We start from the raw sequence: 23,754 nt of genomic DNA, 5'->3' as shown, positions 1-23,754 counted from the left end.
TGCACGAAGGCCGACACAATAAAACGTGTTTACTTCCGTGCCGCTGGGCTTCCGTTATGGAATCTCTCCGATAAGTGACTCCGTGCTCCTTGGTTTCTGACAATTCTTGCTGCTAAGAGTTCAACCTAATAAACGTCCATATAATAATCCCCCGTCTCTCCACACATGGGTCTTTAACCGAGGCCTAGCCTTTCTTTCACCCCATTTGCAAGTGTACTTTATTATCTCTTGTGCAATAAGCTTATCTAACCTCCAAGTGTTAACTGGGAACAAAGCAGAAAGCAGCCATTGCCTAGAAAGTGCTGGAATACGTGGCGGGCCGGGGGGGCCGGGCGCCACCAACGCTTCAGTCTACCTGCCACAACCACAGAAATACATAATTATTATTAAGGGGCCTCAGAAAAACGCAAACGCCTCATAGCAAAACTGCAAACGCCTCATAGCAAAACTGCAAACGCCTCATAGCAAAACTGCAAACGCCTCATAGCAAAACTGCAAACGCCTCATAGCAAAACTGCAAACGCCTCATAGCAAAAACGCAAACGCCTCATAGCAAAACTGCAAACGCCTCATAGCAAAAATGCAAACGCCTCATAGCAAAACTACAAACGCCTCATAGCAAAAACGCAAACGCCTCATAGCAAAAATGCAAACGCCTCATAGCAAAACTGCAAACGCCTCATAGCAAAACTGCAAACGCCTCATAGCAAAACTGCAAACGCCTCATAGCAAAAATGCAAACGCCTCATAGCAAAACTGCAAACGCCTCATAGCAAAACTGCAAACGCCTCATAGCAAAAATGCAAACGCCTCATAGCAAAACTGCAAACGCCTCATAGCAAAAATGCAAACGCCTCATAGCAAAAATGCAAACGCCTCATAGCAAAACTGCAAACGCCTCATAGCAAAACTGCAAACGCCTCATAGCAAAAACGCAAACGCCTCATAGCAAAAATGCAAACGCCTCATAGCAAAAATGCAAACGCCTCATAGCAAAAACGCAAACGCCTCATAGCAAAAACGCAAACGCCTCATAGCAAAAATGCAAACGCCTCATAGCAAAAACGCAAACGCCTCATAGCAAAACTACAAACGCCTCATAGCAAAACTGCAAACGCCTCATAGCAAAACTGCAAACGCCTCATAGCAAAACTGCAAACGCCTCATAGCAAAAACGCAAACGCCTCATAGCAAAACTGCAAACGCCTCATAGCAAAACTGCAAACGCCTCATAGCAAAACTGCAAACGCCTCATAGCAAAACTGCAAACGCCTCATAGCAAAACTGCAAACGCCTCATAGCAAAACTGCAAACGCCTCATAGCAAAACTGCAAACGCCTCATAGCAAAACTGCAAACGCCTCATAGCAAAACTGCAAACGCCTCATAGCAAAACTGCAAACGCCTCATAGCAAAACTGCAAACGCCTCATAGCAAAAACGCAAACGCCTCATAGCAAAAATGCAAACGCCTCATAGCAAAAATGCAAACGCCTCATAGCAAAACTACAAACGCCTCATAGCAAAACTGCAAACGCCTCATAGCAAAACTGCAAACGCCTCATAGCAAAAACGCAAACGCCTCATAGCAAAACTACAAACGCCTCATAGCAAAAACGCAAACGCCTCATAGCAAAACTGCAAACGCCTCATAGCAAAAACGCAAACGCCTCATAGCAAAACTGCAAACGCCTCATAGCAAAAACGCAAACGCCTCATAGCAAAACTACAAACGCCTCATAGCAAAACTGCAAACGCCTCATAGCAAAACTGCAAACGCCTCATAGCAAAACTGCAAACGCCTCATAGCAAAAACGCAAACGCCTCATAGCAAAACTGCAAACGCCTCATAGCAAAACTGCAAACGCCTCATAGCAAAACTGCAAACGCCTCATAGCAAAACTGCAAACGCCTCATAGCAAAAACGCAAACGCCTCATAGCAAAAACGCAAACGCCTCATAGCAAAACTGCAAACGCCTCATAGCAAAACTGCAAACGCCTCATAGCAAAACTGCAAACGCCTCATAACAAAAACGCAAACGCCTCATAGCAAAAACGCAAACGCCTCATAGCAAAAATGCAAACGCCTCATAGCAAAAACGCAAACGCCTCATAGCAAAACTGCAAACGCCTCATAGCAAAACTGCAAACGCCTCATAGCAAAAATGCAAACGCCTCATAGCAAAACTGCAAACGCCTCATAGCAAAAACGCAAACGCCTCATAGCAAAAATGCAAACGCCTCATAGCAAAACTGCAAACGCCTCATAGCAAAAATGCAAACGCCTCATAGCAAAACTGCAAACGCCTCATAGCAAAAACGCAAACGCCTTATAGCAAAACTGCAAACGCCTCATAGCAAAACTGCAAACGCCTCATAGCAAAAATGCAAACGCCTCATAGCAAAACTGCAAACGCCTCATAGCAAAACTGCAAACGCCTCATAGCAAAACTGCAAACGCCTCATAGCAAAACTGCAAACGCCTCATAGCAAAAACGCAAACGCCTCATAGCAAAAATGCAAACGCCTCATAGCAAAAATGCAAACGCCTCATAGCAAAACTGCAAACGCCTCATAGCAAAACTGCAAACGCCTCATAGCAAAAACGCAAACGCCTCATAGCAAAACTGCAGACGCCTCATAGCAAAACTGCAAACGCCTCATAGCAAAACTGCAAACGCCTCATAGCAAAAACGCAAACGCCTTATAGCAAAAATGCAAACGCCTCATAGCAAAAACGCAAACGCCTCATAGCAAAACTGCAAACGCCTCATAGCAAAACTGCAAACGCCTCATAGCAAAAACGCAAACGCCTCATAGCAAAACTGCAAACGCCTCATAGCAAAAACGCAAACGCCTCATAGCAAAAATGCAAACGCCTCATAGCAAAACTGCAAACGCCTCATAGCAAAAACGCAAACGCCTCATAGCAAAAACGCAAACGCCTCATAGCAAAAATGCAAACGCCTCATAGCAAAAACGCAAACGCCTCATAGCAAAACTGCAAACGCCTCATAGCAAAAACGCAAACGCCTTATAGCAAAAACGCCTCATAGCAAAACTGCAAACGCCTCATAGCAAAAACGCAAACGCCTCATAGCAAAACTGCAAACGCCTCATAGCAAAAACGCAAACGCCTCATAGCAAAACTGCAAACGCCTCATAGCAAAACTGCAAACGCCTCATAGCAAAAACGCAAACGCCTCATAGCAAAAATGCAAACGCCTCATAGCAAAAATGCAAACGCCTCATAGCAAAAACGCAAACGCCTTATAGCAAAAACGCCTCATAGCAAAACTGCAAACGCCTCATAGCAAAAACGCAAACGCCTCATAGCACTGCTTCCAAAAAACGATAGTGTCGGCTTTGTCTTACTGACTAAAAATAGGAAATGCAATGACTTTGGAAGAAAACATTTACAGCTGTAAACTAGAAATGTGAACCCCCATGTGTGAGCAAAGTGTTTGCTGCTCCCTCTGGTGAGAAGTGGAAGTACAGCTGAAGCCGCTACTTACCTGGAAGTTTGCACTTTGGCCCCAGTACCATCACTTCCATCAGTATTGGAGTTGGCTCGGCCATCAGCTGATCGCACTGGATCCGGCTGTGATCTTCAGGGATAGATAACCCATGTAATCCCTGTAGGAGGCGGCGCCAGCAACGCGAGAAACGATTTTTGTGGCCACTTGTTTCCGTTCAGGCCGAGAGTTTTCTGGCTTAGAAAAGTCATAATTTTGGCGCAATGTCTAGTTATGCAAAAAAGATGCAAACTTTGTCACTTTTAGAAAAGTTTTTGGGCTGGAAATAATGGTGAGAAGCTTAAGGAAAGGCGTTGTGCCCGCCGCCGCCTGATGGACTCACTGTATAAAGCTGACAGCCGGGGGGGCGACCGAAAGATACAGCGAGGGAATGTGTCATCTGAACAGACCTCACACCGGCCACCGAGTTATTACAAGACTCACTGACATCAGCAGCAAAGTACAGACCCCAGATATTGTACTGAAGCATAAATGCACGTGTGCAAAGGTAACTATGAAGTGAGGAGGAGGAGGTGAGCTGTGACATCACCTATTGTTAATGGTGGATCCTGTGTTATCTACTGTATATAGAGGTGTTATCATTCATTGTACAGGAGGAGGAGGAGGTGAGCTGTGACATCACCTATTGTGAATGGTGAAACCTGTGATATCTCCTGTATATAGAGGTGTTATCAGTTATTGTACAGTAGGAGGAGGAGGTGAGCTGTGATATCACCTATTGTGAATGGTGGATCCAGTGTTATATACTGTATATAGAGATGTTATCAGTCATTGTACAGGAGGAGGAGGTGAGCTGTGACATCACCTATTGTGAATAGTGTATCCTGTGTTATCTACTGTATATAGAGGAGTTATCAGTCATTGTACAGGAGGAGGAGGTGAGCTGTGATATCACCTATTGTGAATGGTGGATCCAGTGTTATATACTGTATATAGAGATGTTATCAGTCATTGAACAGGAGGAGGAGGTGAGCTGTGACATCACCTATTGTGAATGGTGGATCCAGTGTTATATACTGTATATAGAGATGTTGTCAGTCATTGTACAGGAGGAGGAGGTGAGCTGTGACATCACCTATTGTGAATGGTGGATCCAGTGTTATCAGCTGTGTAAAGACATGTAGCCTTGTATAGTTATCCTGCCTCTGATGATGATGAGACTTCTGAAAAGTCTTCTGTAAAAAGATTAAAGCAATGGGTGATTTTCGGACGCTGCTTTCCCTTCACTGAATTTGGTGCATTTTATGGCGGCGGTTTTACTTCCGGATTTGTGTAAGAAATGAAAGTCTTTACGAATCGGCCCCATATTCTCTTATATCGAGAAAAGGAAGGAATAAAGTCTGTGAGTATAAGACAATGGTGAGAAGGAAGGCGGGATGTAATGCGCGGAGACGTTTCTTCTGATAATGGCTTTTTATTTATTCTTATTTGCAACAATAATTTAGAATTGCGGCAAAACAAAGCTTCACTGAAAGGATGAAAAGACGAGTCTGGATCTATCTGGAGACACAAAATAAAAATAAGAAGCGCGTCGCCGCCGTTCCGTTTCAAAGGCTTTCAAGCCGCTCTGTTCCAAGGACGTTTTATCTTACTTTCCCTTCTCTCCCTTGGTCTTTCTTGCATATATTTTCATGTTGAGTTCAATGATACGAATAATAAACCTTTTATGATGACTGTGATTATTTTTAAGAGTATTTGTCAAGGTCTCCCTTCTGTGGAGAAACACAGGTAGCGAGTCGACAATTAGAGACGTCTCTGAAACCTCTTGCTGGAGAGAAAGCTGCGATGCCCGAAGCCACGAGCCGGCCTCCAGACCCCAGGAATGAGCACAACCTTGTGGGGTTATTGTTTAGCCAAAATATATTGTATACGCTGATATGGGGGATACTGAAGGCTTACCAACAATGGGCGTTTAGCTCGCGCCCCCCAGTCCTGCCCATGAACACTTCAGTCCCACCCAGGAACATCCGCAAACTCCCACCAGGAGCCGAGTGGCCATAACGACGTCCCACCTGCAAATGTGCCAGGATTATATACAGTCAGAAGTGCGGGCGACCATGTAATACCGGCATTAATCTTCTTATCTCAGTCCAGATACAAGAATGGGGGCAGCTCCCGGAATAAGTATTTTTTATATATGTTTATATAGCAGAGTCGCCCCATAGGTAAATGAAGGTCTTTGAGTGCTGCCTCCATTCCTATATTAGGATTTGAGTTTAGGACCATGGATCCGGTCCTGGAGGCGTGCTCCGATGCATCACTATCCAGTGCGGTCCTGTTATTTCTATATTCACTCGCATTGTCCTTCTATCTAGCACCTAAGTTATTGTCAGTCTCCAAGCGATCCTCCCATAGATCGGCCATAACACCGTGCAGCGCCCTATAGTGCTCGGAGGAGGGAGCGTTCTGATGGTGCTCCGCAGTACGGGTGACATTGACTCCTGGCTGATGGCTTTGTATCTGTCCCGTTTTGCCAATACTAAACCCTGCTCCTTCTGGATAGATTACATGCACATATATATATATATATATATATATATATATATATATATATATATATATATATAGAATATTAGTGAAGCTGTGTATCCACGGCCCATTCATTTGTCTATCATTGACCAGAGGTTTCTACTGTAGGGTTACAGGGTTGGGATTGTGGCTTTGTGCCGTCTTGTTGGGTCCCTCCGTGTACATGATATATTGAATTTATAATATTATTGAGGACTTTCTGTCCATTTACCAGTAAAGACAATGCGTCATGCTTTCTCTATGTTATGGGGCTGATTTATAGCTTTTTTGTGTTATTTTGTTTCTCACCTATACTTACAGCTGTGTTGGTGGATTGTAGGTCTCCATTTTTCTGGACAGATATCCTAATTCCTGATTAATGCAGGGAATTTCCATATTGTCTAGATGTAACCTACTTATATGGAGCAGCTTCTTCCTAGTGCCGAGCCCCCCGGTCCCTCCAGCCCCGTGGACCTGCGCTGGGTTTGCCCCCTGTGCCCGCAGCTTTCACCAGCAGCAGATATCATCACAGATTGACTGTAACGTTGCATGTCTCTGCTTTGGAAAGCTGCAAGTTAGCAATTTGCCAAGATATCCACAAAGGAAGCACAAAGAGCATAATAATGTCTTTAAGCGTATGCTCCACGCTGCGAGGCCAGACATGTACCATCAATAAATAAAGAGGCTGATTGCTGTAAAGAGTACTTGAGTTGATTGGGTTTGATTGGATGGAGCTATGTGGAGGTGAGATGCCCCCCTGGGGGTACGACGCGCCAGGTGATCAGTGCAGGAAAGGCAATTTCACTCAATCGGGGAATATATACCAAAAGAACAACTACTAGACGGGGTGAAGTTCATCCTTCACTTAAAAAGAAGAGAATTCCCCCGACAATTTATTTTTCAACAAATGCATCCAGCAAAAAGTCAGCGGTGATTGAAGCTGGCGATTCACTAAAGATATCTCCCCATCGTGAGCAATGTATCAGGACCTGGACGGGCGGCTGTCCATCATCCCGAGTACTAGGGAAGACGTAGGGCAGGTAACCCTGCGAGCCGAGGAGAAAGCAGACATATTACATCTGCATGTAAGGAAACAAAACGGAACGTCCTTTATACAAGTAGCAATCTGTTACGATCACAATAGAAAAATGTATTTCTTTAAACTGATAGAAACAAATGACTGAAAATCTGATGAATTTCTACATTGTATCCCCTCGCTGCCGGACCTGAGCTGTGCTGCGCCCGGTCAACTTCAGCCAGCTAGAAAAATAATTTAGTTTGTGGGCAGGACTCCATTCCATAAAATGAAAGCCTCGAGTGCTGCTGAGGCGATTGCCTCCAACCGCTTGCATTAATGGTTTCATAAAATGATACAGTGGTCCTCCTCGCAGACAGGAGCGGCTCGCACTTACTCATCGCCTGACTTCTCATATGACATTGAAACCTTTTCTTCATAACCAGGGGAGCAGCGCAAAGAGGGGGCGGTGGGAATGTAGATCGGACATCGTGTCCCAGCATGTTACACTTGTATCTCCAAATCAGTAGAGGACTGACTGAAGAGGGCCTCTGTGTGAGAACAGTCCAGGGGCCCGAGGGCAAGAACAGTACAAGGGCCTCTGTGTGAGAACAGTCCAGGGGCCCGAGGGCAAGAACAGTACAAGGGCCTCTGTGTGAGAACAGTCCAGGGGCCCGAGGGCAAGAACAGTACAAGGGCCTCTGGGCGAGAACAGTCCAGTGGCCCGAGGGCAAGAACAGTACAGGGGCCTCTGGGTGAGAACAGTCCAGGGGCCCGAGGGCAAGAACAGTACAAGGGCTTCTGTGCGAGAACAGTACAGGGGCCTCTGGGCGAGAACAGTACAGGGGCCTCTGTGCGAGAACAGTACAGGGGCCTCTGTGCGAGAACAGTGCAGGGGCCTCTGTGCGAGAACAGTACAGGGGCCTCTGGGCGAGAACAGTACAGGGCCTGAGTGCGAGAACAGTACAAGGGCCTCTGTGCGAGAACAGTACAGGAGCCTCTGGGCAAGAACAGTACAGGGGCCTCTGTGCGAGAACAGTACAGGGGCCTCTGTGCGAGAACAGTACAGGGGCCTCTGTGCGAGAACAGTACAGGAGCCTCTGTGCAAGAACAGTACAGGGGCCTCTGTGCGAGAACAGTACAAGGGCCTCTGTGCGAGAACAGTACAGGGGCCTCTGTGTGAGAACAGTCCAGGGGCCCGAGGGCAAGAACAGTACAGGGGCCTCTGTGCGAGAACAGTACAGGGGCCTCTGTGCGAGAACAGTACAGGGGCCCGAGGGCAAGAACAGTACAGGGGCCTCTGTGCGAGAACAGTACAGGAGCCTCTGTGCGAGAACAGTACAGGGGCCTCTGTGCGAGAACAGTACAAGGGCCTCTGTGCGAGAACAGTACAGGAGCCTCTGTGCGAGAACAGTACAGGGGCCTCTGTGCGAGAACAGTACAGGGGCCTCTGTGCGAGAACAGTACAGGGGCCTCTGTGCGAGAACAGTACAGGGGCCTCTGTGCGAGAACAGTACAGGGGCCTCTGTGCGAGAACAGTACAGGGGCCTCTGTGCGAGAACAGTACAGGGGCCTCTGTGCGAGAACAGTACAGGGGCCTCTGTGCGAGAACAGTACAGGGGCCTCTGTGCGAGAACAGTACAGGGGCCTCTGTGCGAGAACAGTACAGGGACCTCTGTGCGAGAACAGTAGAGGGGCCTCTGTGCGAGAACAGTACAGGGGCCTCTGTGCGAGAACAGTACAGGGGCCTCTGTGCGAGAACAGTACAGGGGCCTCTGTGCGAGAACAGTACAGGGGCCCGAGTGAGAGAACAGTACAGGGGCCCGAGTGAGAGAACAGTACAGGGGCCTCTGTGCGAGAACAGTACAGGGGCCTCTGTGCGAGAACAGTACAGGGGCCTCTGTGCGAGAACAGTACAGGGGCCCGAGGGCAAGAACAGTACAGGGGCCTCTGTGCGAGAACAGTACAGGAGCCTCTGTGCGAGAACAGTACAGGGGCCTCTGTGCGAGAACAGTACAGGGGCCTCTGTGCGAGAACAGTACAGGGGCCTCTGTGCGAGAACAGTACAGGGGCCTCTGTGCGAGAACAGTACAAGGGCCTCTGTGCGAGAACAGTACAGGGGCCTCTGTGCGAGAACAGTACAGGGGCCTCTGTGCAATAACTTTTAGCGTTTTTCCAGCAGTCACTGCTCTGCCACCTTGGGTGGTTCCTAGCTGAAAAGGGAGAACGGGTGAGCGCAGCTGACATTAATTATACTTTTGGTGTAAATTGTGAGAGAATCTACTCCGGCCCCCGACTTGCCTACATTTCTGTCAATGGCACATGGCAGCTGAAAGATGCTCCAGACTGATGGAGAAGCCCTTGGCCGCTGTTGAGCTTGACACACATTACTCCAGCGCACTTCTCATCCTCACTGGCAGACAAAGGGCCAGTCACATCCTAAATTAATAAGAAATGTCCCCACGGAGAATTTACACCGTGAGGGAAACAAATGTTGAAATGTGGCCCCAAGTCCCTTCACAATGGATGCAGAAGACGACTCCTATCCCGGGCAGCTCGAATTTGGCCAAAGAAATAGGGGAGGATGAGGATGGGTGATATGGTGCCCCATAGTCTCCTATAAGGGAAGGTGCAGAGAAGGGGTATGGCCACAAGCAAAGCCTGCACATAACTAGGAGGAGCACTGCCCGCCTCCAGACACTTCCCATGGAGGATGGCCTCTATGGCGTGGACTTGGATTTGTGGCGTCTGCAGAACATCTTATATACATTGAGGCTGAGCCCGGATGTTCTAGATCCTTCCTTTGGGAATTCCCATAATGTGCCGCACACCGCTAATGTCCAGCTGCTTCTCCTCATCTCTAAGAATTCTTAAAGCTTTCTTGTAATTAACAGTCAAAAATAATGAATTTTCGATGTTATAAATTACATGTTCAATTACTGGTAACCAAAATTATCTCGAGGAGAAAAATAATGATTTTGTCCTATGGAAAAGCTTCATTACCCCATTGTGGAAGTTCTACTACGGCTGGAGATTAAGGTAACTCTCGTTCTTAAATTAAATGTCAAATATAATTTGCTCAGAGACTCGTGAAGGCTGAGGCTGATTGTACCGGGAAAGTACGTTCCTTTTACATGGTGGAGAATTCTGCATAAGATTCACCAGGAGCCGCATAGTGCGGAGTGCTAGGAGAACCGGACCACCAGTGGTGGAACGTGCAGCTGCCCGAGCAGTGTCCTCATGGATTGTATGAGGGTGATTCTGTCCTCCACCGCTGCGAGCTCCTGCGCCAATCATGACAGCGACCCAAGGATGCAGGCAGAAATATCAACCATTAGTGATCCCTGACAATTGACTACAGCTTATGGCTCCAAGTGTCAGCTGGACCACCACTTATGGCTCCAAGTGTCAGCTGGACCACTGCTTATGATTCCAAGTGTCAGCTGGACCACCGCATATGGCTCCAGGTGTCAGCTGGACCACTGCTTATGATTCCAAGTGTCAGCTGGACCTCTGCTTATGATTCCAAGTGTCAGCTGGACCTCTGCTTATGGCTCCAAGTGTCAGCTGGACCACCACTTATGGCTCCAAGTGTCAGCTGGACCACTGCTTATGATTCCAAGTGTCAGCTGGACCACTGCATATGACTCTAAGGGTAGGCTGGACCACTACTTATGACTCCAAGTGTCAGCTGGACCACTACTTATGACTCCAAGTGTCAGCTGGACCACCGCTTATGGCTCCAGGTGTCAGCTGGACCACCGCTTATGGCTCCAAGTGTCAGCTGGACTGCCACTTATGGCTCCAAGTGTCAGCTGGACCACTGCTTATGACTCCAAGTGTCAGCTGGACCACCGCTTATGGCTCCAAGTGTCAGCTGGACCACCGCTTATGGCTCCCAGTGTCAGCTGGACCGCCACTGATGGCTCCAAGTGTCAGCTGGACCACTGCTTATGATTCCCAAGTGTCAGCTGGACCACCGCATATGGCTCCAAGTGTCAGCTGGACCACCGCATATGGCTCCAAGTGTCAGCTGGACCACCACTTATGGCTCCAAGTGTCAGCTAGACCACCGCTTATGGCTCCAAGTGTCAGCTGAACCACCACTTATGGCTCCAAGTGTCAGCTAGACCACCGCTTATGGCTCCAAGTGTCAGCTGGACCATCACTTATGGCTCCAAGTGTCAGCTGGACCACCACTTATGGCTCCAAGTGTCAGCTGGACCACCACTTATGGCTCCAAGTGTCAGCTAAACCACCGCTTATGGCTCCAAGTGTCAGCTGGACCACTGCTTATGGCTCCAAGTGTCAGCTGGACCATCACTTATGGCTCCAAGTGTCAGCTGGACCACCACTTATGGCTCCAAGTGTCAGCTAAACCACTGCTTATGGCTCCAAGTGTCAGCTGGACCACTGCTTATGGCTCCAAGTGTCAGCTGGACCACTGCTTATGGCTCCAAGTGTCAGCTGGACCACCACTTATGGCTCCAAGTGTCAGCTAAACCACCACTTATGGCTCCAAGTGTCAGCTGGACCACTGCTTATGGCTCCAAGTGTCAGCTGGACCATCACTTATGGCTCCAAGTGTCAGCTGGACCACCACTTATGGCTCCAAGTGTCAGCTAAACCACCGCTTATGGCTCCAAGTGTCAGCTGGACCACTGCTTATGGCTCCAAGTGTCAGCTGGACCACCACTTATGGCTCCAAGTGTCAGCTGGACCACCACTTATGGCTCCAAGTGTCAGCTAAACCACCGCTTATGGCTCCAAGTGTCAGCTAAACCACCGCTTATGGCTCCAAGTGTCAGCTGGACCACTGCTTATGGCTCCAAGTGTCAGCTAAACCACCGCTTATGGCTCCAAGTGTCAGCTGGACCACTGCTTATGGCTCCAAGTGTCAGCTGGACCATCACTTATGGCTCCAAGTGTCAGCTAAACCACCGCTTATGGCTCCAAGTGTCAGCTAAACCACCGCTTATGGCTCCAAGTGTCAGCTGGACCACTGCTTATGGCTCCAAGTGTCAGCTAAACCACCGCTTATGGCTCCAAGTGTCAGCTGGACCACTGCTTATGGCTCCAAGTGTCAGCTGGACCACCACTTATGGCTCCAAGTGTCAGCTGGACCACTGCTTATGACTCTAAGTATTACCTGGACCATTTCCTATGCTTATAGGTGTTACCAAATTACTGCTCATGGCTATAGTTGTTACCTGGACCACCACTTATGGCTCTAAGAGTCACCTGGACCACCTCTTATGAATCTAAGCATTACCTGGACCATTTCCCATGCTAATAGACGTTACTTGGATCACTACATATGGTATATAAATCCAAATATGAGGAGCCATTTCCACTGGATACCACACATACTTCTATTGTGTCTTCTGTGTGGGGATCTTGTATTAAGTTACTCATCTTTTAATATTTTGCCAAGAGGAAAAAACTCAGAAAACCCAAGATAGCGGTTATTCTCACTATTGTTAATTCTTCTCAAACTTTTTCACCTCCGCTGTTAATTGACTTTAGCGTCGCTGCTGGATTATGAAGGTCTCTGAATGTTTATGAAGAGACAATTAAACCTTCACAATGCGGAGATGTAATTCACCAACCAACCATTGTATTTGTTAAGAGAAATTGGTAATAAAGTTTAAAAAGTGTAATTTTTCTTGTAACAATCAGACACTGAACTGAAATCATTATCTAAAAAGCCGGGGAGTAACGTATCTAAACCTCAGCTTATAAATGGATGTAAATAATCAGTCCCTGACGCTCGGCCCACGTCACGTCAGCGCATTGTATGGCTCCAAAAGCTTATTTCTCCACTGACCTCGCAAGTCTATTATTGTCTTCTGTAGCCAAATCCACATTCAATACTTATAACCCTAATTTTCCTGATGTTGTCATTGTGCTCATTAATAACTCCCAAGGTTGCAGAGAGAATGAACGCGCTCACTGTTAATGGATGTTGATGTTCCAAGGCCCTGTCTCTTCAGATCCATATGATTTCCCTTATCAATGCGCATTCCTGTCCATTTCACTATTTCAAGACCTAAGTAGCAAATCTGAGCTCCATCTCCGAGAATCCTGCGAGCAGCGAGATACTCTGAATGTACTTAACCCATGGATTAATCTGCTGTCAATCATCACAGAGCCTGGATGCCACCGCAAGCTGCAGCCTGCAAATACAGGTGCCGAGAAGAACGCCTGGTCATACCGCCATATCCACTGCTGCGGAATACCGCACTGTACAAGACGCAATGTAACAAAAATAACATAGGAGCAGTATTATAGTAGTTATATTCTTGTACATAGGGGCAGTATTATAGTAGTTATATTCTTGTACATAGGAGCAGTATTATAGTAGTTATATTCTTGTACATAGGGGTAGTATTATAGTAGTTATATTCTTGTACATAGGGGCAGTATTATAGTAGTTATATTCTTGTACATAGGGGCAGTATTATAGTAGTTATATTCTTGTACATAGGAGCAGTATTATAGTAGTTATATTCTTGTACATAGGAGCAGTATTATAGTAGTTATATTCTTGTACATAGGGAGCAGTATTATAGTAGTTATATTCTTGTACATAGGGGCAGTATTATAGTAGTTATATCCTTGTACATAGGGGCAGTATTATAGTAGTTATATTCTTGTACATAGGAGCAGTATTATAGTAGTTATATTCTTGTACATAGGAGCAGTATTATAGTAGTTATATTCTTGTACATAGGAGCAGTATTATAGTAGTTATATTCTTGTACATAGGGAGCAGTATTATAGTAGTTATATTCTTGTACATAGGGAGCAGTATTATAGTAATTATATTCTTGTACATAGGGGCAGTATTATAGTAGTTATATTCTTGTACATAGGGAGCAGTATTATAGTAGTTATATTCTTGTACATAGGGGCAGTATTATAGTAGTTATATCCTTGTACATAGGGGCAGTATTATAGTAGTTATATCCTTGTACATAGGGGCAGTATTATAGTAGTTATATTCTTGTACATAGGGGCAGTATTATAGTAGTTATATTCTTGTACATAGGAGCAGTATTATAGTAGTTATATTCTTGTACATAGGGGCAGTATTATAGTAGTTATATTCTTGTATATAGGGGCAGTATTATAGTAGTTATATTCTTGTACATAGGGGGCAGTATTATAGTAGTTATATTCTTGTACATAGGGAGCAGTATTATAGTAGTTATATTCTTGTACATAGGGGCAGTATTATAGTAGTTATATTCTTGTACATAGGGGCAGTATTATAGTAGTTATATTCTTGTATATAGGGGCAGTATTATAGTAGTTATATTCTTGTACATAGGGGGCAGTATTATAGTAGTTATATTCTTGTACATAGGGAGCAGTATTATAGTAGTTATATTCTTGTACATAGGGGCAGTATTATAGTAGTTATATTCTAGTACATAGGAGCAGTATTATAGTAGTTATATTCTTGTACATAGAGAGCAGTATTATAGTAGTTATATTCTTGTACATAGGGGCAGTATTATAGTAGTTATATTCTTGTACATAGGGGCAGTATTATAGTAGTTATATTCTTGTACATAGGGGGCAGTATTATAGTAGTTATATTCTTGTACATAGGGAGCAGTATTATAGTAGTTATATTCTTGTACATAGGGGCAGTATTATAGTAGTTATATTCTTGTACATAGGAGCAGTATTATAGTAGTTATATCCTTGTACATAGGGGCAGAATTATAGTAGTTATATTCTTGTACATAGGAGCAGTATTATAGTAGTTATATTCTTGTACATAGGGGCAGTATTATAGTAGTTATATTCTTGTACATAGGAGCAGTATTATAGTAGTTATATTCTTGTACATAGGAGCAGTATTACAGTAGTTATATCCTTGTACATAGGGGCAGTATTATAGTAGTTATATCCTTGTACATAGGGGCAGTATTATAGTAGTTATATTCTTGTACATAGGAGCAGTATTATAGTAGTTATATTTTTGTACATAGGAGCAGTATTATAGTAGTTATATTCTTGTACATAGGGGCAGAATTATAGTAGTTATATTCTTGTACATAGGAGCAGTATTATAGTAGTTATATTCTTGTACATAGGGGCAGTATTATAGTAGTTATATTCTTGTACATAGGGGGCAGTATTATAGTAGTTATATTCTTGTACATAGGGGCAGTATTATAGTAGTTATATTCTTGTACATAGGAGCAGTATTATAGTAGTTATATTCTTGTACATAGGAGCAGTATTATAGTAGTTATATTCTTGTACATAGGAGCAGTATTATAGTAGTTATATTCTTGTACATAGGGGGCAGTATTATAGTAGTTATATTCTTGTACATAGGGGTAGTATTATAGTAGTTATATTCTTGTACATAGGAGCAGTATTATAGTAGTTATATTCTTGTACATAGGAGCAGTATTATAGTAGTTATATTCTTGTACATAGGAGCAGTATTATAGTAGTTATATTCTTGTACATAGGGAGCAGTATTATAGTAGTTATATTCTTGTACATAGGGAGCAGTATTATAGTAGTTATATTCTTGTACATAGGGGCAGTATTATAGTCGTTATATTCTTGTACATAGGGAGCAGTATTATAGTAGTTATATTCTTGTACATAGGAGCAGTATTATAGTAGTTATATTCTTGTACATAGGAGCAGTATTATAGTAGTTATATTCTTGTACATAGGAGCAGTATTATAGTAGTTATATTCTTGTACATAGGAGCAGTATTATAGTAGTTATATTCTTGTACATAGGAGCAGTATTATAGTAGTTATATTCTTGTACATAGGAGCAGTATTATAGTAGTTATATTCTTGTACATAGGAGCAGTATTATAGTAGTTATATTCTTGTACATAGGGGCAGTATTATAGTAGTTATATTCTTGTACATAGGAGCAGTAATATAGTAGTTATATTCTTGTACATAGGGGCAGTATTACAGTAGTTATATTCTTGTACTTAGGGACAGTATTATAGTAGTTATATTCTTGTACATTGGGAGCAGTATTATAGTAGTTATATTCTTGTACATAGGGACAGTATTATAGTAGTTATATTCTTGTACATAGGAGCAGTATTACAGTAGTTATATTCTTGTACATAGGAGCAGTATTATAGTAGTTATATTCTTGTACATAGGGGCAGTATTATAGTAGTTATATTCTTGTACATAGGAACAGTATTATAGTAGTTATATTCTTGTACATAGGGGCAGTATTATAGTAGTTATATTCTTGTATATAGGAGCAGTATTATAGTAGTTATATTCCTGCACATAGGGGGCAGTATTATAGTAGTTATATTCTTGTACATGGGGGGGCAGAATTATAGTAGTTATATTCTTGTACATAGGAGCAGTATTATAGTAGTTATATTCTTGTACATAGGAGCAGTATTATAGTAGTTATATTCTTGTACATAGGGGGCAGTATTATAGTAGTTATATTCTTGTACATAGGGGTAGTATTATAGTAGTTATATTCTTGTACATAGGGGCAGTATTATAGTAGTTATATTCTTGTACATAGGAGCAGTATTATAGTAGTTATATTCTTGTACATAGGGGCAGTATTATGGTAGTTATATTCTTGTACATGGGGGGCAGTATTATAGTTGTTATTTTATTAATCAATGATGGTGTAAGGTGCGCAGGACGGTAGCGGTGGACGAGCTGCTGCTCCCTAACGCCCTTCCACTTTACAAACAAATTGTCCATACCTTTGTTGCTGTGTACATTGCGCTGCACTCCCTTGTAGGCCGGAGGCCTCCGCTCTCTCTCTTCAGTCCCAGAATCAGCCGCACACATCAGAGGACACCTGCTTCGCTTTAACAAGTTCAACTTTACTGGACAACTCAAGTACAGTACAGACCAAAAGTTTGGACACACCTTCTCATTTAAAGATTTTTCTGTATTTTCCTGACTATGAAAATTGTACATTCACACTGAAGGCATCAAAACTGTGAATTACCACATGTGGAATTATATACTTAACAAAAAAGTGTGAAACTACTGAAAATATGTCTTATATTCTTGGTTCTTCAAAGTAGCCACCTTTTGCTTTGATGACTGCTTTGCACACTCTTGCCATTCTCTTGATGAGCTTCAAGAGGTAGTCACCGGAAATGGTCTTCACTTCACAGGTGTGCCCTGTCAGGTTTAATAAGTGGGATTTCTTGCCTTATAAATGGGGTTGTGACCATCAGTTGTGTTGTGCAGAAGTCTGATAGATACACAGCTGATAGTCCTACTGAATAGACTCTTAGAATTTGTATTATGGCAAGAAAAAAGCAGCTAAGTAAAGAAAAACGAGTGGCCATCATTACTTTAAGAAATGAAGGTCAGTTAGTCCGAAAAATTGGGAAAACTTTGAAAGTGTCCCCAAGTGCAGTTGCAAAAACCATCAAGCGCTACAAAGAAACTGGCTCACATGAGGGCCGCCAAAGGAAAGGAAGACCAAGAGTCACCTCTGCTTCTGAGGATAAGTTTATCCGAGTCACCAGCCTCAGAAATCGCAGGTTAACAGCAGCTCAGATTAGAGACCAGGTCAATGCCACACAGAGTTCTAGCAGCAGACACATCTCTTCAACAACTGTTAAGAGGAGACTTTGTGCAGCAGGCCTTCATGGTAAAATAGCTGTTAGGAAACCACGGCTAAGGACAGGCGACAAGCAGAAAAGACTTGTTTGGGCTAAAGAACACAAGGAATGGATATAAGACCAGTGGAAATCTGTGCTTTGGTCTGATGAGTCCAAATTTGAGATCTTTGGTTCCATCCACCGTGTCTTTGTGCATCGCAGAAAAGGTGAACGGATGGACTCAACATGACTGGTTCCCACCGTGAAGCATGGAGGAGGAGGTGTGATGGTGTGGGGGGGCTTTGCTGGTGACACTGTTGGGGATTTATTTAAAATTGAAGGCATACTGAACCAGCATGGCTACCACAGCATCTTGCAGCGGCATGCTATTCCATCTGGTTTGCGTTTATTTGGACCATCATTTATTTTTCAACAGGACAATGACCCCAAACACACCTCCAGGCTGTGTAAGGGCTATTTGACCAAGAAGGAGAGTGATGGGGGGCTACACCAGATGACTTGGCCTCCATAGTCACCAGACCTGAACCCAATCGAGATGGTTTGGGGTGAGCTGGACCGCAGAGTGAAGGCAAAAGGGCCAACAAGTGCTAAGCATCTCTGGGAACTCCTTCAAGATTGTTGGAAGGCCATTTCCGGTGACTACCTCTTGAAGCTCATCAAGAGAATGCCAAGAGTGTGAAAAGCAGCCATCAAAGCAAAAGGTGGCTACTTTGAAGAACCTAGAATATAAGACATATTTTCAGTTGTTTCACACCTTTTTGTTAAGTATATAATTCCACATGTGTTAATTCATAGTTTTGATGCCTTCAGTGTGAATGTACAATTTTCATAGTGATGAAAACACAGAAAAATCTTTAAATAAGACGGTGTGTCCAAACTTTTGGTCTGTACTGTACATCAGTCTTTAACACGCAGCACCGGGCACAACACCCTCCAGTTCTTGTTCCATCAGTGCAGTACATTTCCATCGTTTTCTTATGTTCAGCTCGGACTATCCCTATTTTAACAGATCCTGTTCGCCTTAGGGATTCCCCATGCGGCACCGTAGTATTCCCGAGATCCGCTACGTTTCCCTCACGCGGTTCCACCTCCATCTTCTTCAGTACGGCAGGTGTTAAGGTGCTCTCCATCGCACCTCTATCGAGCCGTACGCTCCAGACGTTGCAGGATTGTCTGCAGGGAGTTTTGTGCGACCTCATACCATCAGAACACTTTGTCCACACCGTGTTCTCAGCCCTTTGCGCCTTGAACTTCACCTTACCTCCAACGAACACTTTCACTAACTCTCTCAGTAACTGTGTAAACCAGGAAGTGTTTCCCTTTTTACTTGCTCCTGCCCATCCAATCTGGGCTAGTCCCAAATATTAAATGTATCTTGCCATAATGTATCTACAGTCACTATCTACTGAACTAAGCACTAAACTATATGTGATCCTGTGTTAACACTATACTTACCCTACACCGGAGCTGAGTGCGTGTTACTCACAATAGGCATTAACTTTACAGTATTCACAGCAGCATCAGTTCCTACAACCCTATACATTATATCATTACTAAAAACCGCATGACGCTGTAGACCCGTCACCTGGCACAATAACAGGCAGTAAAAGCGCACAACCCTCTTCTTATCACTGGCCGCTGTCTGCAGGGTTGGGACGGGGCGGTCCACAGCCGCACAGGAGCGCTAGCGTTCGGCCGCTGCTCGCTGGTCATGTATAACCCTGTCACTTACTGTGTGTTCCACATCTTCTAATCCAGTGAAAGACAAATCCCTGGGATAAAAGCGTCCAGAGGAAACGTCCTGTCTCCAAGTAATTGTCCGGGTGGATTCGGGGGATTATGATGGACCGGGTCCAAGGCGTAATATCAGAAGAGTGGAGCAATAAACAGCAGCCGTTATTAGGGTTCAGATGACTGTGGACACAATGTTACACTGAATGTATCTCCCGCAGTGAGGATGGAATGGCCTCCGCCTGTAATTGCTGATATACTTAATGGAAGTTCACATCTGCGACGTCTATGGCTCCGGTTTGTCAACCTGAAAAGCTGTAACAAAGTGCAGCGGTGACACTCGGTTATATTGATGATATCCATTTCCAGAAGACGTGGAGCAATCTTGATCTCATCACATTCCCATCATCATACTGACTGTACACGGGTTCCCTCGTTCTGCTGTGTATCCGCTGCAGTTATTGGAATATCCAGTATCTGCCACTAAAAGGAAAGCCGTCCATTCATCTGGCATCCAATCATCTGGAAATTCTTCAGGTGGTAGTCTCGATGTCAGACCTGGGGGGACGTGACGGCCCTTGTCCCTTCTGGCTCCTTCTTATATTTAGTGTCGAGGTCCCAAGACAATGTGTATCTATCTGTTCTCTAACCTTAGTTGTAGCTTCTGGGCCCTAATGCAAAATCTATAACAGGGCCCCAGCTCATGTGGCGGAGCAGCTCCTCAGGAGCCAGGGGGGCTCCTCAGGGTCCAGGGTTCAGCTGCGATGGCTTCCTGGGACCCTGTATCCAGAGGTGCCCAATAGCTGCAATATGGATACATAAAGCTGCGAGTCTCTCTGCTGGGATATATTATTACAGCTTCAATGTGTTTTACATTACTAATAGTCTCCTTTCTTTACAATCCTATAGATTGTAGCTTGTGAGCCGCAAGTCCCTCTCTCCTCCAGTGACTGCTGAATTATGTGTTACTTTGTATTGTCTTTATTGTCTGTTGTGCTGCGGAATATGTTGGCGCTATAAACTTATTATTATTTCACTGAACCGTTCTCACAGCGCTCCTGCTTGCAGATCATTCCTCTAATATACTGTGTACTGAGCATTTGCACTGTGTGGACTGCTGTGGTGCAACATTCAGACAGCAGCCTGCCATCTGCACAGGTGTCGCCTACTTCTTGTGAAATGCACTTGGTGACAATTTTGTGGTGGATGACTATGAAAAATTGGTTAGCTGTCTGCAGCCGATCTGCAGCTTAATGACATTCAGAGAATGGATTGTCCCCAATGAGATAAGTACTGGTGAATTATTAGGATCTTTAGGCTCCTCATAGAGGCAACTTTGTCTTTGGACGTGTCTCTGAGCAGTTACTTCAGTCTCATGGTTATTTCTGTTCATTTAGCCGCCTCTACAATCTTTTGTTTAGATATCGACTCTTTCGCTGCGCTCCTGCTCATATCCAGCAGCCAGTATGAAGACGCAGAGCTTCACTTAATAGCATAGCAGGGGCTGAGCTTCAGTAAGAGCACGGCAGGGGCTGAGCTTCAGTATGAGCGCGGCAGGGGCTGAGCTTCAGTAAGAGCGCGGCAGGGGCTGAACTTCAGTAAGAGCGCGGCAGGGGCTGAACTTCAGTATGAGCACGGCAGGGGCTGAGCTTCAGTAAGAGCGCGGCGGGGGCTGAGCTTCAGTAAGAGCGCGGCGGGGGCTGAGCTTCAGTATGAGCATGGCAGGGGCTGAGCTTCAGTATGAGCGCGGCAGGGGCTGAGCTTCAGTAAGAGCGCGGCAGGGGCTGAGCTTCAGTATGAGCACGGCAGGGGCTGAGCTTCAGTAAGAGCGCGGCAGGGGCTGAGCTTCAGTAAGAGCGCGGCAGGGGCTGAGCTTCAGTAAGAGCGCGGCGGGGGCTGAGCTTCAGTATGAGCGCGGCAGGGGCTGAGCTTCAGTAAGAGCGCGGCAGGGGCTGAGCTTCAGTAAGAGCGCGGCAGGGGCTGAGCTTCAGTAAGAGCGCGGCAGGGGCTGAGCTTCAGTATGAGCGCGGCAGGGGCTGAGCTTCAGTAAGAGCGCGGCAGGGGCTGAGCTTCAGTATGAGCACGGCAGGGGCTGAGCTTCAGTAAGAGCGCGGCAGGGGCTGAGCTTCAGTAAGAGCGCGGCAGGGGCTGAGCTTCAGTAAGAGCGCGGCAGGGGCTGAGCTTCAGTAAGAGCGCGGCAGGGGCTGAGCTTCAGTATGAGCGCGGCAGGGGCTGAGCTTCAGTAAGAGCGCGGCAGGGGCTGAGCTTCAGTATGAGCGCGGCAGGGGCTGAGCTTCAGTAAGAGCGCGGCAGGGGCTGAACTTCAGTATGAGCACGGCAGGGGCTGAGCTTCAGTAAGAGCGCGGCGGGGGCTGAGCTTCAGTAAGAGCGCGGCGGGGGCTGAGCTTCAGTATGAGCATGGCAGGGGCTGAGCTTCAGTATGAGCGCGGCAGGGGCTGAGCTTCAGTAAGAGCGCGGCAGGGGCTGAGCTTCAGTAAGAGCGCGGCAGGGGCTGAGCTTCAGTAAGAGCGCGGCAGGGGCTGAGCTTCAGTAAGAGCACGGCAGGGGCTCAGCTTCAGTCAGAGCGCGGCAGGGGCTGAGCTTCAGTAAGAGCACGGCAGGGGCTGAGCTTCAGTAAGAGCGCGGCAGGGGCTGAGCTTCAGTAAGAGCACGGCAGGGGCTGAGCTTCAGTAAGAGCGCGGCGGGGGCTGAGCTTCAGTAAGAGCGCGGCGGGGGCTGAGCTTCAGTATGAGCATGGCAGGGGCTGAGCTTCAGTAAGAGCGCGGCAGGGGCTGAGCTTCAGTAAGAGCGCGGCAGGGGCTGAGCTTCAGTATGAGCGCGGCAGGGGCTGAGCTTCAGTAAGAGCACGGCAGGGGCTCAGCTTCAGTCAGAGCGCGGCAGGGGCTGAGCTTCAGTAAGAGCACGGCAGGGGCTGAGCTTCAGTAAGAGCGCGGCAGGGGCTGAGCTTCAGTATGAGCATGGCAGGGGCTGAACTTCAGTAAGAGCGCGGCAGGGGCTGAGCTTCAGTCAGAGCACGGCAGGGGCTGAGCTTCAGTATGAGCGCGGCAGGGGCTGAACTTCAGTATGAGCGCGGCAGGGGCTGAACTTCAGTATGAGCATGGCAGGGGCTGAACTTCAGTAAGAGCGCGGCAGGGGCTGAGCTTCAGTAAGAGCGCGGCGGGGGCTGAGCTTCAGTAAGAGCGCGGCGGGGGCTGAGCTTCAGTAAGAGCGCGGCGGGGGCTGAGCTTCAGTAAGAGCGCGGCGGGGGCTGAGCTTCAGTATGAGCGCGGCAGGGGCTGAGCTTCAGTAAGAGCGCGGCAGGGGCTGAGCTTCAGTAAGAGCACGGCAGGGGCTGAGCTTCAGTAAGAGCGCGGCAGGGGCTGAGCTTCAGTATGAGCACGGCAGGGGCTGAGCTTCAGTAAGAGCACGGCAGGGGCTGAGCTTCAGTAAGAGCACGGCAGGGGCTGAGCTTCAGTAAGAGCACGGCGGGGGCTGAGCTTCAGTAAGAGCACGGCGGGGGCTGAGCTTCAGTATGAGCGCGGCAGGGGCTGAGCTTCAGTCAGAGCACGGCAGGGGCTGAGCTTCAGTAAGAGCACGGCAGGGGCTGAGCTTCAGTAAGAGCGCGGCAGGGGCTGAGCTTCAGTATGAGCATGGCAGGGGCTGAGCTTCAGTAAGAGCGCGGCGGGGGCTGAGCTTCAGTATGAGCGCGGCAGGGGCTGAGCTTCAGTCAGAGCACGGCAGGGGCTGAGCTTCAGTAAGAGCACGGCAGGGGCTGAGCTTCAGTAAGAGCGCGGCAGGGGCTGAGCTTCAGTATGAGCATGGCAGGGGCTGAGCTTCAGTAAGAGCGCGGCGGGGGCTGAGCTTCAGTAAGAGCGCGGCGGGGGCTGAGCTTCAGTAAGAGCGCGGCGGGGGCTGAGCTTCAGTAAGAGCGCGGCGGGGGCTGAGCTTCAGTAAGAGCGCGGCGGGGGCTGAGCTTCAGTAAGAGCGCGGCGGGGGCTGAGCTTCAGTATGAGCGCGGCAGGGGCTGAGCTTCAGTAAGAGCGCGGCAGGGGCTGAGCTTCAGTAAGAGCGCGGCGGGGGCTGAGCTTCAGTAAGAGCGCGGCGGGGGCTGAGCTTCAGTAAGAGCGTGGCGGGGGCTGAGCTTCAGTAAGAGTGCGGCAGGGGCTCAGCTTCAGTATGAGCGCGGCAGGGGCTGACCTTCAGTAAGAGCGCGGCGGGGGCTGAGCTTCAGTAAGAGCGCGGCGGGGGCTGAGCTTCAGTAAGAGCGCGGCGGGGGCTGAGCTTCAGTAAGAGCGCGGCGGGGGCTGAGCTTCAGTAAGAGCGCGGCAGGGGCTGAGCTTCAG

General features: G+C 46.7%; 1 protein-coding gene across 3 annotated transcripts in view; it reads left to right on the top strand.

Moving 5' to 3' along the window:
- Positions 1–23,754, top strand: part of DIAPH2 (diaphanous related formin 2) — a 2,453,123-nt gene that overhangs the window by 2,268,830 nt on the left and 160,539 nt on the right. The window lies entirely within an intron of this gene.

The sequence above is a fragment of the Phyllobates terribilis genome, unplaced genomic scaffold (genome assembly GCF_046119375.1).
Source record: "Phyllobates terribilis strain yellow unplaced genomic scaffold, ASM4611937v1 Scaffold_7__3_contigs__length_470593459, whole genome shotgun sequence".
Lineage (NCBI taxonomy): Eukaryota > Metazoa > Chordata > Amphibia > Anura > Dendrobatidae > Phyllobates > Phyllobates terribilis.
Note: the sequence above shows the minus strand (reverse complement) of the source record. Positions and strands in the feature narration are given on the sequence as shown.